This window comes from Balaenoptera acutorostrata, chromosome 6 (genome assembly GCF_949987535.1).
Source record: "Balaenoptera acutorostrata chromosome 6, mBalAcu1.1, whole genome shotgun sequence".
NCBI classification, from domain to species: Eukaryota; Metazoa; Chordata; class Mammalia; order Artiodactyla; family Balaenopteridae; genus Balaenoptera; species Balaenoptera acutorostrata.
The window spans coordinates 81,924,493-81,939,869 of NC_080069.1; the positions used below are offsets into that span (position 1 = coordinate 81,924,493).

Sequence of the window (15,377 nt, forward strand, 5' to 3'; positions counted from 1 at the left end):
ACTGAGCCTGCGCGTCTGGAGCCTGTGCTCCGCAACGGGAGAGGCCGCGACAGTGAGAGGCCCGCGCACCGCGATGAAGAGCGGCCCCCGCTCGCCGCAACTGGAGAAAGCCCTCGCACAGAAATGACGACCCAACACAGCCAAAAATAAATAAATTAATTAATTAATTAAAAAAAAAAAAGAACATAACCTGGTGAAAGCTGATACAAAGCAGTATCTAAAATGATTCCTAAAAATTCGAAGATGTCTGCTGATCATCCCCAAACTACACGAGTTTCTGAAAGCCATTCTGGGCTCCCCACTGTGTTAAGAGAAACAGAATTCTGTGTTAAGAGAAAAGGAACTGGAAATGGAAAAGTGGGCTGCAGGAAATAGAGTGTGAACAAAGACCACATCAGAGAAGCAGAGTGACAAAGCAAAAGCCATCAACAAAAGGGCATAAATACCATCCATAACAAAGCATCACATACAAATGTGCACCACTAACAATAGAGAAGGGGACAGGGGACAAGGAAACAGAAAGTAGGAGAGCATCCAGATGCCGAAGGACTGCCTGAAAGACATTATCAAAGAAAGACAAGAAAAGAGAGAGACAAAATGGTGGGAGGAACTGTGAATAGTTTTAAGAGAAAAAAAAAGTTGGACCACAACATTATGTTTGCTGCAGCAAGTCCCCTGCTAGAAGGAAAGTGCAGTGAGGCAGCCTCTCCTCTGGGGAAACATTCCATTTCAGCTGGGGACAGCCCCACCAGATTCTAGCACACCCTTTCAGGGGGCCATGAACGGTGCCTCCTGCCTCCCCGTGAATCAATGCCCTGGAGGCGGGGGGGGGGGGGGGGGCGGGGGGGCGGGGGGAGCCGCTGGCGGCATCAGCATCACCATCACCTGAGAGCTTGTGAGAAGGGCAGGATCCCAGGTCCCACCCCAAACTGCACTGAATCAGAATCTGCATTGTAACAGGATCCCTGGCTGACTCCTATGCACAGGAGAGTTTAGTAAGTGCTGCCGTTATGACCACTCGTCCTGAAGTAAGTGCATTACGCCCCAGATGAATGTCAAAATGGAAATATAAGCTATGACTCAGGTATAGCATACTAGAAATTTAGCTCTAACATTCATTAGTTGTGTGCCCTGAAGCAAGTCACCTGACCTCTCCTGAGCTTCAGGTCCCCCCTCTGTACACCGAGCATAATGATACCTTTCTCAGAGGATTGCTGTGAAGGCCAAATGAAATAACGTATGTTAGCTGTAGAGTAAATACTGATAGGTGTCAATTCCCTTGCTTGAAGGCCAAGAGCAGGCTTTGCTGAGGAGTGAGTGGCAGGGGTAAGAAGCAGGAGAAAGACGTTTTGAGGAAATGAGGGCAAAGAGAAGGTCCAGCAAGGGATACTGTTCATGGCAAGACACTAGCTTAACTTGAACGTTCCTAGCTGGCCCTCCTTGTTCTCTGCCCTCTGTCTTTGAAACAGCAGAAGTGTATTCAGCAACGAGCTGGACGCTAGAAACCGTGGCACACAAGGGTTTACTTGCAGCATCTCCTGCCCCACTGCATACTAATTATTTAGCAGATGTGCATGATCTAACTACACAGCTAAGTCTCTGAGAGTCAGTGATTTTCCACTCGCGTCCCAACACTTATAAGAAAATATCATCCCAAGTATAGCTCCCTCGGCATATATTAAAGCTTCCCAACACAATACCTGCAAAGGAATTACCATACTGTATACAAACCATCCTGTTAGACAATAGATTCCTCTTTTAAAAAATCATATAAGGTTTTTAGGAAAACTGGTGTCCTATAAACCTGAAAATTTCATTAATGACAGAATTTCAAGCCCAGACTAACCTTGAGCTCTGTCTCTCTAAATTTCCTTTCAACTCTGTGTGGATGTTTCACTTTTTTCACCAGTGTGAATTAATTAAACTCTTAAGAAAGATACAGGCAAACCAGGACCTCTATCCAGGGGCTAATGTGTCTGATGCATCTTCATCTTTGTATGTATTAAATTTAGCAACCACGTGGCCTCTGTCATGCCATGGCATAAGAAATGTTGGTCTGGAGATACATGTGTTTCTTAGTGCGAGACTTTGGAAAGAGAAGAATTCAGCTTAAACTACATTAAATTGCACTAAACTAAAATCAACTCCCTATTGCATCAATATGGGGTGGATTTAGGTTTTGGGCCAGTTAATGAATACGATCCAAATGGAAAAATAGTGGTAGGGTGGGTGGAGACAGAGAGAGAGAGAATTTGACAGAATTACACCTCCTTCGTAGGAGGGAAGGAGCTCCTGTTACAGGCAATTGAATTCCCTTCCCCCCATTACACAGACCTCTCAGCCGAAGCTGACATAAGTGACATCCAGGCACCTGTAGTCCCATCACAGGTATGAAGGATGACGCCCACAGGCCCTCCAGAGACTTGCTTCTCAGGAGCCTCCTTCCCATCACGGGTGACATTTGGTCTCCAGAGCCTGTGGAGCTCAACATGTTTCCACCAGTGATGCATCCGTTCATCTCACATTTGCAAACTGTTTGTCAGAGGCCATCACGCAAAACTGCAAACTCAGTGGGCTTGCTTTCCTGTGTGTTTCCTGCAACACAGCTTCAGCAGGAATGTGTTTCACCATTGGATAGTCTCCTCTTGGCCAAGTGCTGTATATTTTTACTCAGTCATTTTCTCATATGGAGATAAAGCCAAGCAACCAAACTCCAGTTGAAACCATCAAACTACCTTTTGAAAGGGTAGACCAATTTTTGTTCCTACAGATAAGATTGGAAGCAAAGGCATGGGACTCAGAAGACACAGACTCTCTGCCCAGCTCTGCCACTTACCAGCTGTGTGTCCTTGGGCAAGGCTGGATTTCACCTCTCTGGCCTTTTTCTTCTCCTCTGTGATGTAGATATAATAACATGTGTCCTACCCCAAGGTTGATCAAATGAGATCACATAGGTGGAGGCAGTTATGAAGTGCAATACTACTTGGCTTGAGTTACCACCCCAAGTATAACAGCAACTAGCTTGACTCCATAAGGCTCAATTTTTTTTAAATAATTGAGAGAGGAAGTGAAAAGAAAAAGAGAAAGTGGCAGATTCTGCTTCTTAGTCCCAAATAACATTTGTAACTGGTGTTGCATAGATTGTATTATGATTGTCTGAATTTAGTAGCAAGGCAGCTTCAGATTATTTGATCAAATTCATATTTTTTTAAATTAGCATAGTATTGTACAGTCTCTCAAATTTGTCAGGAGCACAGACCTAGGTGTCAAGAGACCTGAAATTTTTGCTTGGCTCTGTCACAACGTTCTATGAGACAAGTTAACCTTTCTGAGCCTCTCTGAATCTTGAAATTTGGTGGATTTCATCCAGAAATCAATTTGGAAAGATTTACCAAGAAACTTGAGACTCTTTGTATCTTTTGCTCCAGTAATTACATATTTGAGAAGCTATTTTAAGGACCTAATCCTAAACAGGACAAAATGTTTTAGGTACAAAGATATTTGTTATAGTGTAACTAACAACAGCAAAAAAAGAGGGACAATCAAAATGTTTAACCACAGTCCATCTTCTTTATAAAAATGCATGCTATTATTTAACATGTTGATTCAGAATGCTATGCAATAACATAGGGAAATATTTAATAAATTATGTTAAGTAAAATAAAAATCAGGGTACCAAAATGTATGAATATCCTATTCTAATCCTACACACAGGAAAAACTAAGAAAACTACTTTGCCATAATATTGCCAACAGTCATGCATCAATGAAAGTGGTTAATTTTTAGGTTTTTTTCTATTGTTTACATTTCATTTTCAGTTTTCCTCTATTTCCCAAATTTGCTTTAATGTTTCTTATTGTATAAATAAATGAAGCCTAAAACATAATACTAGGAGGTTAAAATAGTCTAAAGTCACCTGTTTCAATGTTAAAGATCTATCCTTCTATAATAGTTTCAAATGTAAAGATCTGTGATTAAAATAACTAACAGTTTCAAAGCAAGAAATCACTAACAAAAGACTACGGCTATAGAACGCTGTGTTTAAACATGTGGAATCCCAATGCCTGTTTCCACAGCATTCCCAGAAGTGACGGGGCAGGGTGTGTCCAGTGTAACACAGCAATCAGGGTGGCTGTATATAAATCTTGCTGAGAGCAAAAATCCGAGAAAGAGGCCAGTAGTAAGAAGCATGACTCAGTGTTTATGAGATTCATCAGAACAGTCTATGTAAATGCCAGCCTATGAAACCCTGTGTGTGTGAATTGATTTTTACAGCAATGTCATACTTGGTCAGAAGGCTATTTTAGCATGAAATAATTCTATAGGTGTGAGAAATACATTTTCCCCCCTCAGAGGGCTCAGAATGACATCACACTTTGGAGAGCTCATGAATTTTTCAAAATGTTTTAAAAGCCAGCTCTGGAATGGTATTTTGATCTGCATCCACCACAGTGAGTTTATGTCTGGGTTTTTTTGGAGACTGGAGTCAAGAGTGATGGCGCTTCAGGCCACGGTCCAGGGGAAATCAGCCAAGTGGCAAGCTCATGACCAGTTCCACACCAATGAGGTTGCTTTGCTTTGTGCATGGCTTTATGTCAGGGTCTTAACAAAGCAAATTCACAAATAAAGAACAGAATATTCAGCTACAGAATAAAATTCTCCCTCTTGTTTATCTTTCTCTAGGACCTATATACATGTCCTAAGACCATGTTTTCAATTTGCCTACAATCTAAAAAGAAAAAAAAAAACCCGTTCTCCCAATGATCTTGATAAACACACAAAACATAAAACAAACCCTGAATTGAAATTGAGGTTTGTATTAATCCACACGGATTGGTAAAAACGCTGCTCACCTTTCTTTGAAAGAATCCAGGCCTCCAAAAGTCAGTGGCTTTGGGAGTCTGTTTATATGGTAGCTGCCAAAGGGTGAGAGAATTCTACGTGGTGTTTCAGCCAGGAGATGATGCATACAAACCAAATCAGGCTGCTAAGGGCAGGGGGAAGAGGAAAGTGTTAACAAAGCAGAGGATGGAGGCCAGAGAGTGACTTGCCCGCCGCCTCCCTGCAGAGGGACTCAGGGACACTGCCTTCCCAGGGAAGCAGACAGGCACGTGTCCTCGCAGACATACCAGTGGCAGGGGAGCAGCTAATCTATCCACCTGTCAGGACACTTCTGTCCTCCCAGGGCCAGGTGCTAGTCTGGCCAGCAACACAGGCCACTTGCTAGAGAAAACGTGTATGAAGAGCGCAAAGGTTGGCAAAACGCTCCTACGTCAGGATGAGCTTCTGCCCCAGCCCTTACTTCTCTTCCATTCTGGAGAGCAAGAGGTAAGCGTGCACAACTCTCTCTTGCACCCTTCAATTAATTAATAGATAATTTTTCACAGCAAAAAAAAAAAAGGACATAATTGAATTGTTGGGCCTCTTTAAAAATAAGCCACTTACTTTTTAAAAAAATTTTTATTGAAGTATAGTTGATTTACAATGTTGTGTAGCTTCAGGTGTACAGCAGTGATTCAGTTATACATACATATATATATATATATATATATATATTTTCAGATTCTTTTCCCTTATAGATCCCTGTACTATACAGTAAAACAAAGCCATTAAAGTCCTATTTTCTTCAACTGAGAGAAAGAAATGGTTCCTACGAGTGGGAAATCTTCCATTAAAACCTTTCAAATAATTGAAAGTCCAGCAGCAGGCTGTCCCTCCCTCTCTGGCTGTTCTTAGGGACGTTATTTTACAGGCCATGGTCATTGCTGCAACTTCTCTACTGAGTCCAGAACCAGATTAAGTTCTCAGCTCAGGGTGGGAGTGGAGAGCGGGCCTTCTCCCATCTTGCATGTGCCACGGGCCTATTTATGCCTTCCCACATCAGGCTCACATTTTTAGCACCATCACTCTCCGTCCTGACTCACGATCACTTGCTATAAACCATGACATTTCGCATATCTGGCTTCGCTTAAGAACGAGGTCACCTATGCAAGGGACTTTTCCAGACAACTGAAGCTTACCCTCCGTGTGACAATTTCTGTTCTATTTTTTTCTGTGTGAATTATCTGAGTCGGATTTTTTTTTTTTCTGAAATTCCTCACATACCCCACCTTCTCTTTAAACAGACACCGAGCTTAAATAGCATTTCTTCCTTGATTATTCAGGGTCATTACTGTGAACTTTCTGTCACTGACGTTACGGCCTCCAGAGGCTGTGCAGGTATTTAGGACCATTTGCCCTACATCAGATGGAATGACACTTGCTGAGAACCTGAGTCCATTTCTTAAAGGTTTGTTTGATTTTGGTTTTGTTCGTGCAGTTCCACTATTGTAAGTTATAAGCAATTACAGCCTCTGGCAACCACTTCTCCCACCACCCTGCTCTGAGAAACCGACCTCGTGGGTATTCTGTCAAAGCGCAAATTAAGTAATGAGGATGATGATGAACGCTAACACTTGTGAGTCTTTGCTGCTTTCCCGGCATTCTTCAAATGACTTACAGGTATCATCATACCAATGGGCTCAGAAAGAGAGTCTGGGGGATCTCCCTGTGAGAAAATAACCAATTATAAAGATATGTTTTTAATACTCAATTGCAGGTGTCTGAAGGAAAGCTGCTTTTGTGTAATTTTCAGTTTTCTGGAGACCTTGGGTTGGCTGATGTGGCCAAATAAAGTGAACTCCAGACACATGAGCTCTTGCTCTTGCAAATCATTCCATTCTGAGCTTTTGGAAGGATTTCCTTCTATGTCTCACCACTTTTCAAACTTGCCTCCCCCCTGAATCCTGTTATTCTTCACTTTTCTCCTATTTCCCTTCCAATTCCACCTCCACCTTCCTTCTTTCCTTTCTCCCTCTGTTCCTTCACCCCTATATGTGTCTCCGAGTATAACCAGCAGTTTTCTGAGGCACTACTCAGCTGGCAGACTCGAAAGCAAAAGCGAAGCTCTGTACAGTGGAGAACTTGAGTCCTAATCCCAGCTCTTCTGGCCAGCTGTGTCACCCGGGCTGAGCTCCCCCAACCTACACTCACTCACTCACTCACTCAAACAATTCTTCTGTCTCCAGCAAGAGAGTGACAACAATGAAGGAGAAAGATACAAATAAACTTACTTACAAAACAGAAATAGATCCACGGACATAGGAAACAAACTTATGGTTACCAAAGGGAAAAGGAGGGGAGAGAAAAATTAGGAGTTTGGGATTAATATATCCACACCACTATATATAAAATAGATAACCAATAAGGATCTACTGTATAGCACAGGAAACTATACTTAGTATTTTGTAATAACCTATAAGAGAAGTGAATCTGAAGAAGGCTATATATAACTGAATCACTGTGCTGTACACCTGAAACTAATGCAACATTGTAAATCAACTATACTTCAATAAAAAAAAGATAATGTATATGAATGTGTTTGGTAACCATATGGAAATTGTTGTTAATAGTGAGTTAAAAAGAATACTTTATAGACTATATTCAGAATTTGGGATTTGAACTGGAGCTCACATTTAATTGTACATTATTCATAAAGAAAATGGTAATGATAAAATTAGAGAAAAGGTTTCAGCTAAAAAATGCATTTTGAGAACTTCACTGTATTAATTACTACTTCTTTATACATAATACTACTAAATCTAAGTATGTTTCTAAATCAAAATAATGTTTGCACATGTTTTCACGCATCAGTTTTTAATATAAGAAATCTAAACAAGAGCAGAAGAAAGCTTACTGTAGGTCATTAAAAACTCTGTCATTTGTTAAAAACAAAAACAAAAACAAAGAAAAAACAATGAAGGAAGCTGGAAAACCAAAAGCTGTACTCACAACCTTGCTGGCAAATAAGGAACAACTTCTAACTTTTTTTAAAAAGCCATTCTCATTATTAAAAATTCACTAAATACCCACAATATTTGTCACTCTAAAACTAGTCACAGACCCTATCTTCCAAATAGTTTATCAGTGTTTTATTTTTCTTTCACCTAGGTAGACAGTGAAACAGTCTCCCAATTTATTCAACCAAATCGTAGACAGCCCAGCACCATATTTTTCTCACAGCAGGTTCTCAGTAATAGTGATTGATTACTCAGTTATCCAAGGGTTTTTTTTTAACATAAAACAGTCAGAAACAAAGAAATGAACCTCTCTTGGGTCAAAGTGAACTCACTACCCAGCCCTCCCATAAACCTGCTGAGTTGCTCACGTTTTATTTAAAGAGAATTAAATGTTCCAGGATATCTGGTGGGAAGACACGAATGTGGCAGAGGGTACTGGAATGGGAGTCAGGTGATCTGGGAGCAAAGTCTGGCTCTGTTCTTTAGTGGCTGTGAAACCTTGGTCAGACTTCTTGCCCCACTGAACCTCAGTTTCCTCAACTGCAAAGGGAAATAATAGCTACCTCACAAGACTATTTTGGGTATTAAGTGGAAAAATCTATTTCTTAGAGCTAAGACAGATAATCAACAAATTCGAACTAAAGGGGGCTAAAAATCATCCCTGTTTCTATAAAATGTAAATAGGGCTTCCTGGCTCTCTTATCCACTGTGGTCCTATTCATGTTTTTATTACTGTGGGTGGAGGACACATTCTTATCTTAGTACCTACACACCTGCAACAGCCCTAATATATTATTGTTCTCATTTGACAGATGAGGCCAGTCTGGAAAGCCTTCAACTTTCCTCTCAAGGACTGAAAATCTTCTCTGCCAATCTCTCTCATGACATTAGTACTGGCCCAGAAGCAGCAGAACAAGCTGGGCAAGCTTGGTGTAGTGGCTGGGATTGGGGGAGTCTAATTTTTCCCCTTTGGACCACACAGCAGAGGATCTAAGGCTCTAAAAGTTCCACTCTGTCTGCTGATCTGCCCAATGTGGTTTTGCAGAGCGCCCCATTCCCTCCCCTGCCTCTCCCCAATCCATTCATGCTTTAATTCCACCAATATTTACAGATTCCAAGCAATCATGCATAAAAACTAGCCTCATTATTTTACAGTAACATTTTGTATGAAGTGTGTACCATATACAAAAGGGCTGTATGACACTCCTTGACCTTACTGTTTCTCACCTCCTTCTAGTAAACCAACCAGAATTCCCTTATACTGTCGCCAGCCCCTCTTCAGATTCAGATCTCTAGGAGTCTGCACCTGTTCATCCACTTATTCATTTTACTAAGCCACTACAATGTCTCATGCTTTGTGCAAGCCTCTTGCCTTATGGCTTCATTCATTCTAAAAACACTTCGTTCTTTTTGTGCTTAGCACAGTCATGGCTCATGGTCCCAAGAAGCCCCTGAAACATGCAGCAGTTCCAAAGCATTGAATGCTGAGTAAACGGACCAGTATGCTTGCTCCTCATCCATCAGGTGATCTCCACAAGCTCAAAGAGTGTCTCCCCCTCATCTTTTTCTAAGGAACAGACTTAAGTATCCCCTGACAGGAAATGAAGTAAAGAAGATCTGCATGCAGCAGTTCCTTAAGATTGTTGGCAAGGTCCCAATTGATAGACCTCATCTGTTGGCTTCAAGGATGTCAGCAGCATTGACAGGACTGGGGAGAATTTCTATCTGATCTGTGATACAAGGGTTGCTTTGTTGTTCATCGCATTATACCGGAGGAGTCAAGTACAACTTGCACAAAGTAAGAAAGATCTTTGTGGGCACAAAAGGAATCCGTCATCTAGTGATCCGTGATGCTCGCACCATCCACCATCCTATCCCCTTCAAAGTGAACGACACCATTTGGACTGATTTGGAATCTGGCAAGACGACTGATTTCAACAAGTTTGACATTGGTAACCTGTATATGGTGATCAGAGGCGTTACCTCGGGAAGAATTGGTGTGATCGCCAGCAGAAAGAGACAACCAGGTTCTCTTGATGTGGTTCCTATGAAAGATGCCAACGGCAACATCTTTGCCTCCCCACTCTCCAGCATTTTTGTTATTGCAAAGGCAACAAACCATGGATTTCTTTTCTCTGAGAAAAAGATATCTGCCTTACCATTGCTAAAGAGAGAGACAAGAGACTGGCAGCCAAACAGGGCAGTCAGTGAAATGACCGCTAGGTGACATGATTGGAAGGGTCTTTGTACTTAATTAAAGATAATGTGTTATGATTAATGGCAAAAAAAAACCCTCACAAACAAACAAACAAGCAAACAAACAAAAACTACTTACTGAGCTTCAGGCACTGCACCAGGTTCTGGAGATACAGTGGTGAGCAAACCCATACAGAGACCCTGGTCCCTACTCTCATTAATCAAACAAACATGCCCAATAGAGATATAATAACAAGCTGAGGTAATTGACCTAAAAACATCGCCCCAAAACCTGACTTAGACTCATGAATTGGGGAGGCTGGGTGGGAGGGGTCATTCAGCAAAAGGCTTCCCTTCTCCTTAACCTGACCAGAAGAGGTAGGAGCTATTCAAGCTTAGGGAGGTAGGAGGAGAATCCAGCAGAAGCTGGACAGCAGATGGGTCAGATTCCAGAGTCAGGTTAAGAGTGTTGTTGGTTCTCCAAAGAGCAATGAAAAGTGATAATAAGGATTTAAGGGAATGATGGGACAGATGTGAAAGATGCTTTCACAATGATCTCCCTGGTAGCAGTGGGAAAGTGGTTTGCAGGAGACCAACTTGTTAGCTGGCCATTGCAGTCATCTGGATGACTTAGTGATGGCTGGGATATGGTGGTTGGGGAAGGGATGTTGGAAAAGAAAGTTCCCAGTTGGAGAAACTGAATGAATAATAATGCCGTTCAGTGAGATAAGGAACTGCAGGAAAGGACCAGCATGGGGGCAAATGGAGAGAAGCAGCATTGTTCCAGGTTCTGTGCTGAGGGCTGTAGGTACATTATTTTGGCTTTATGACAAACCTGCAAAGTAGGTATCATTATCTCATTTTTCAGATAAAAACCCAAGGCTGTATTATCAGCTTAGTTTTTCTAACCCAACCTTTGTGGCTCTGATTTTGCAGGGCAATCTAGTGCCCAATTAGCCTCCCAAGAGCTCTTAAGAAGAAAGATTACCTTTCCCTGGAAACCAAAGCCCAAAGTCACAGAGCTCAGATAGGAATGGATTTGGAACGCTGCCAGAGATTCTGAGTAGGCTACTCTGGGACCCATGGCAGGCAGCCACGTATGATTGTGCAGGTTGCATACTGCACAAACCCAGAGGGTGCCAGTCATATCAAAGTCCATGTGAATGCTGCCTCCTGAATATATCAGCCCTGTCCCTCCCCAGTTTCTTTTCAAAGAAGACTCCAAACTCCATGACTCTCCAATAAACCTCAGGGTTCAAAAAGAATCAATGACCAAGGTAACACCGTGCACTTTACCTCTCTGGTCCCAGATGTTCTTTCCTCTTTTGTATCCTTCATTCAGACCCAGGTATTCATCCCTCACCCTTGTCTGCTTACCTAGTACCCCAGGGAGGAGTAGATGTAAAGGTAGAGTGAGACGTCCATCACTAAACCACTACTGATTACAAGAGCTCCCCAGACTGATACACCAAACCTAAAACATTGTTAATATCTGCCCAAATAAATGCTACATAGAAATAAACAAGTTATACCAAAGCTGTCACCTTTTTACGTAGTTAACATAAAATATTCCTCAAATTTCTGATTAAAGGGCGTCCTTGCTCACCTGATCGCATCTTCCCAGACCCAAGGTGCTGTCTGAACAGCAGTGACCAATTCTTTATCTTTGAGGAAGATCAATCCCCTCTGAGATTTACACTGAAAAAGCCTGGTTCTTCTCCGCAGGCCGGGGGGGCTGGGACAAACCACAGCTCTCGGTCTGAAAGCTCAGGCAGTGAGAAATGGAGCTGACTCTAAGACTAAAGCAATCAAGGGCCCTTTTCTCATCAGCCCCTAAGACGGTGGAACCGCATTCACAGAAGTACTTTGGATTCCTGAGTTTCTTGCTTGGGAATACTCTGGCAAGAGGCACAGTCTCAAGTGCACCAGCCCTCGGTTATGATGGGGAGGGAGCTGATCCTGCGGTCTGTGATCAGAACGAGCTCAGCTTTCCAAATGAAACTCCTCGGCCAGCATCTCCATCATTACTAGTCCTTACCACCGTGGCCCTTTAAAAGGTACGAAACATTCATTTTAAAGACGCTTTTTATTGATACACATGACCTTGTTCCTATAAAGGAAATCGGGAAGGATATATTTCTCAACTTCCAATCAAATGATTCCTCTGCAGACATGCTGCAGTGTTTTTCTTTCTCTTTTTGAAAACCCATCTCCTCTATCAACTCTAATGTGGTTGTTCATTTAGAGTTTTGAATGTGCTTCCTTTCCCTATGCTACATACCACAGAGTATAAGTTGACATTTAGGGTCACTCAGAATTTTTCTTCTACGGAAGTCCACATATGGACCAATTCCCACTGCAGAAATGAACCCTTCGTCTGCAGCTGTCACTGCTCAAGTGGCAGATGCACTCCCCAGACTCTAGCGGTGACGGTGACCCTCTCCCCACAGCATTCCTGGGATATTGATATGCCCTGTATCCTTCTGCTGGCAGCTGACACTCCCACCACACAAATGCCCAATGCTGGCTCATGACCAACCTCTGAGGGCACGTGGGCTGCAGTGATGCCCCACCCCTGAGCAGCTGCTTGAATTGCATCAGCTGGTGGGATCTGGCAATGGGAGAGGCTTGGCAGGCAGTCTACCCAGTATGGGGACCCTGGCTTCCTGCCAGCCAGAGTTCCAGGGGTCTGATTCCTTATTTACTTTTTTTTTTTTCTCCAAAGTTCATGGGAACTTGGACCATTTACTGACATCATGAGGCTGTCTTGGCCTGAATACTTTTTTGAGCTGACCACTATGAAACTGGAGGACATTTCCCAAATCACAGTCTAGGGCTGGGAGCCCTCATTCCCTACCCGTCTTCGATTTCTCTTACCATAGAAAGAGTATAACTAAGAATGACTAAGACATCACTGTGGAAATGGCGTAACTAAAAATGGAAAGCATGGCTAAAATTTAAGGATGGACCTGGAACTATAGGATTTGATCTCTGTCCCTATTCCAGCTAGAAATGGGCAGGTGGAAAAGGAAGCTGGGTGGGCACTGGCAGGAGAGAAAGAAAACGTGTTTCCACTCATTTCTAGTTCTAGCAGTGAGTGTCCGGATCAGAAACATAGCTGGGTTCTCGAATGGGGAAGGGAACCCAGGTAACAAGCATCATCCTTTGATTACCATCTCTACAGCCTCGGGGGGCGTCTTACTCTCCTGGTGCTTATTCTACTGTCTTGGTTGTTTTAACAATAATTGGATCAGTTCCCTATTTGTCAAGAAGGCACCATTTCTGGAGACTGTGCTTGGGAGGAGTGACTATTTCCCTTGCTGTCCTCCACCTCCAGGTAAGGTGTTTTACAGAGAAGCTCCAGGCACCCAAGCCTGTTCTAACCACACAGAAGGCAGGCCCCCTTGAGAAGCATTTGAGCTCCAGGAGGTGGTGATCCAAGGCCACACTTGAGGTTTACTTTTGCCATTTCTGATAAATGCCACATACTCTCAGGAATGAAGGGTGGGTATCGGAAGGGGAGATTTAAGGAAAAGCCAGATGAGATTAAGTAAGTGAATCTGCATCAGTTTAAGGACCAGCAGAACTGGGGTGGAAAAGAGAATTAAGAGACCACTCTCTCAATTTCAATAGAAATAAGCTCCAAACTACCTGATTAAAAATGAAAAACAGAGTTACAGAAAGACAGAGAAGATGAAAAGGCAGAGGGCTATGTACCAGATGAAGGAACAAGAAAAAACCCCAGAAAAACAACTAAATGAAGTGGAGATAGGCAACCTTCCAGAAAAAGAATTCAGAATAATGATAGTGAAGATGATCCAGGACCTCGGAATAAGAATGGAGGCAAAGATTGAGAAGATGCAAGAAATGATTAACAAAGACCTAGAAGAATTAAAGAACAAACAAACAGAGATGACCAATACAATAACTGAAATGAAAACTACACTAGAAGGAATCAATAGCAGAATAACTGAGGCAGAAGAACGGATAAGTGACCTGGAAGACAGAATGGTGGAATTCACTGCTGCGGAACAGACTAAAGAAAAAAGAATAAAAAGAAATGAAGACAGCCTAAGAGACCTCTGGGACAACATTAAACGCAACAACATTCGCATTATAGGGGTCCCAGAAGGAGAAGAGAGAGAGAAAGGACCAGAGAAAATATTTGAAGAGATTATAATCGAAAACTTCCCTAACATGGGAAAGGAAATAGCCACCCAAGTCCAGGAAGCGCAGAGAGTCCCATACAGAATAAACCCAAGGAGAAACACGCCGAGACACATAGTAATCAAAGTGGCAAAAATTAAAGACAAAGAAAAATTATTGAAAGCAGCAAGGGAAAAACGACAAATAACATACAAGGGAACCCCCATAAGGTTAACAGCTGATTTCTCAGCAGAAACTCTGCAAGCCAGAAGGGAGTGGCATGAAATACTTAAAGTGATGAAAGGGAAGAACCTACAACCAAGATTACTCTACCCAGCAAGGATCTCATTTAGATTTGATGGAGAAATCAAAAGCTTTACAGACAAGCAAAAGCTAAGAGAATTCAGCACCACCAAACCAGCTCTACAACAAATGCTAAAGGAACTTCTCTAAGTGGGAAACACAAGAGAAGAAAAGGACCTACAAAAACAAACCCAAAACAATTAAGAAAATGGTCATAGGAACATACATATCGATAATTACCTTAAACGTGAATGGATTAAATGCCCCAACCAAAAGACATAGACTGGCTGAATGGATACAAAAACAAGACCCATATATATGCTGTCTACAAGAGACCCACTTCAGACCTAGGGACACATACAGACTGAAAGTGAGGGGATGGAAAAAGATATTCCATGCAAATGGAAATCAAAAGAAAGCTGGAGTAGCTATACTCATATCAGATAAAATAGACTTTAAAATAAAGAATGTTACAAGAGACAAGGAAGGACACTACATAATGATCCAGGGATCAATCCAAGAAGAAGATATAACAATTATAAATATATATGCACCCAACATAGGAGCACCTCAATACATAAGGCAACTGCTAACAGCTATAAAAGAGGAAATCAACAGTAACACAATAATAGTGGGGGACTTTAACACCTCACTTACACCAATGGACAGATCATCCAAAATGAAAATAAATAAGGAAACAGAAGCTTTAAATGACACAATAGACCAGATAGATTTAATTGATATATATAGGACATTCCATCCAAAAACGGCAGATTACACGTTCTTCTCAAGTGCACACGGAACATTCTCCAGGATAGATCACATCTTGGGTCACAAATCAAGCCTCAGTAAATTTAAGAAAATTGAAATCATATCAAGCATCTTTTCTGACCA

At 42.0% G+C, this 15,377-nt stretch overlaps 1 protein-coding gene and 1 pseudogene across 5 annotated transcripts in view; one reads left to right on the forward strand and one right to left on the reverse strand.

The window, feature by feature from the left end:
- Nucleotides 1-15,377, reverse strand: part of PRUNE2 (prune homolog 2 with BCH domain) — a 274,857-nt gene that overhangs the window by 252,069 nt on the left and 7,411 nt on the right. The gene's annotated exons all lie outside the window — the stretch shown is intronic.
- Nucleotides 9,266-10,049, forward strand: LOC103002846 (40S ribosomal protein S4, X isoform-like; annotated as a pseudogene).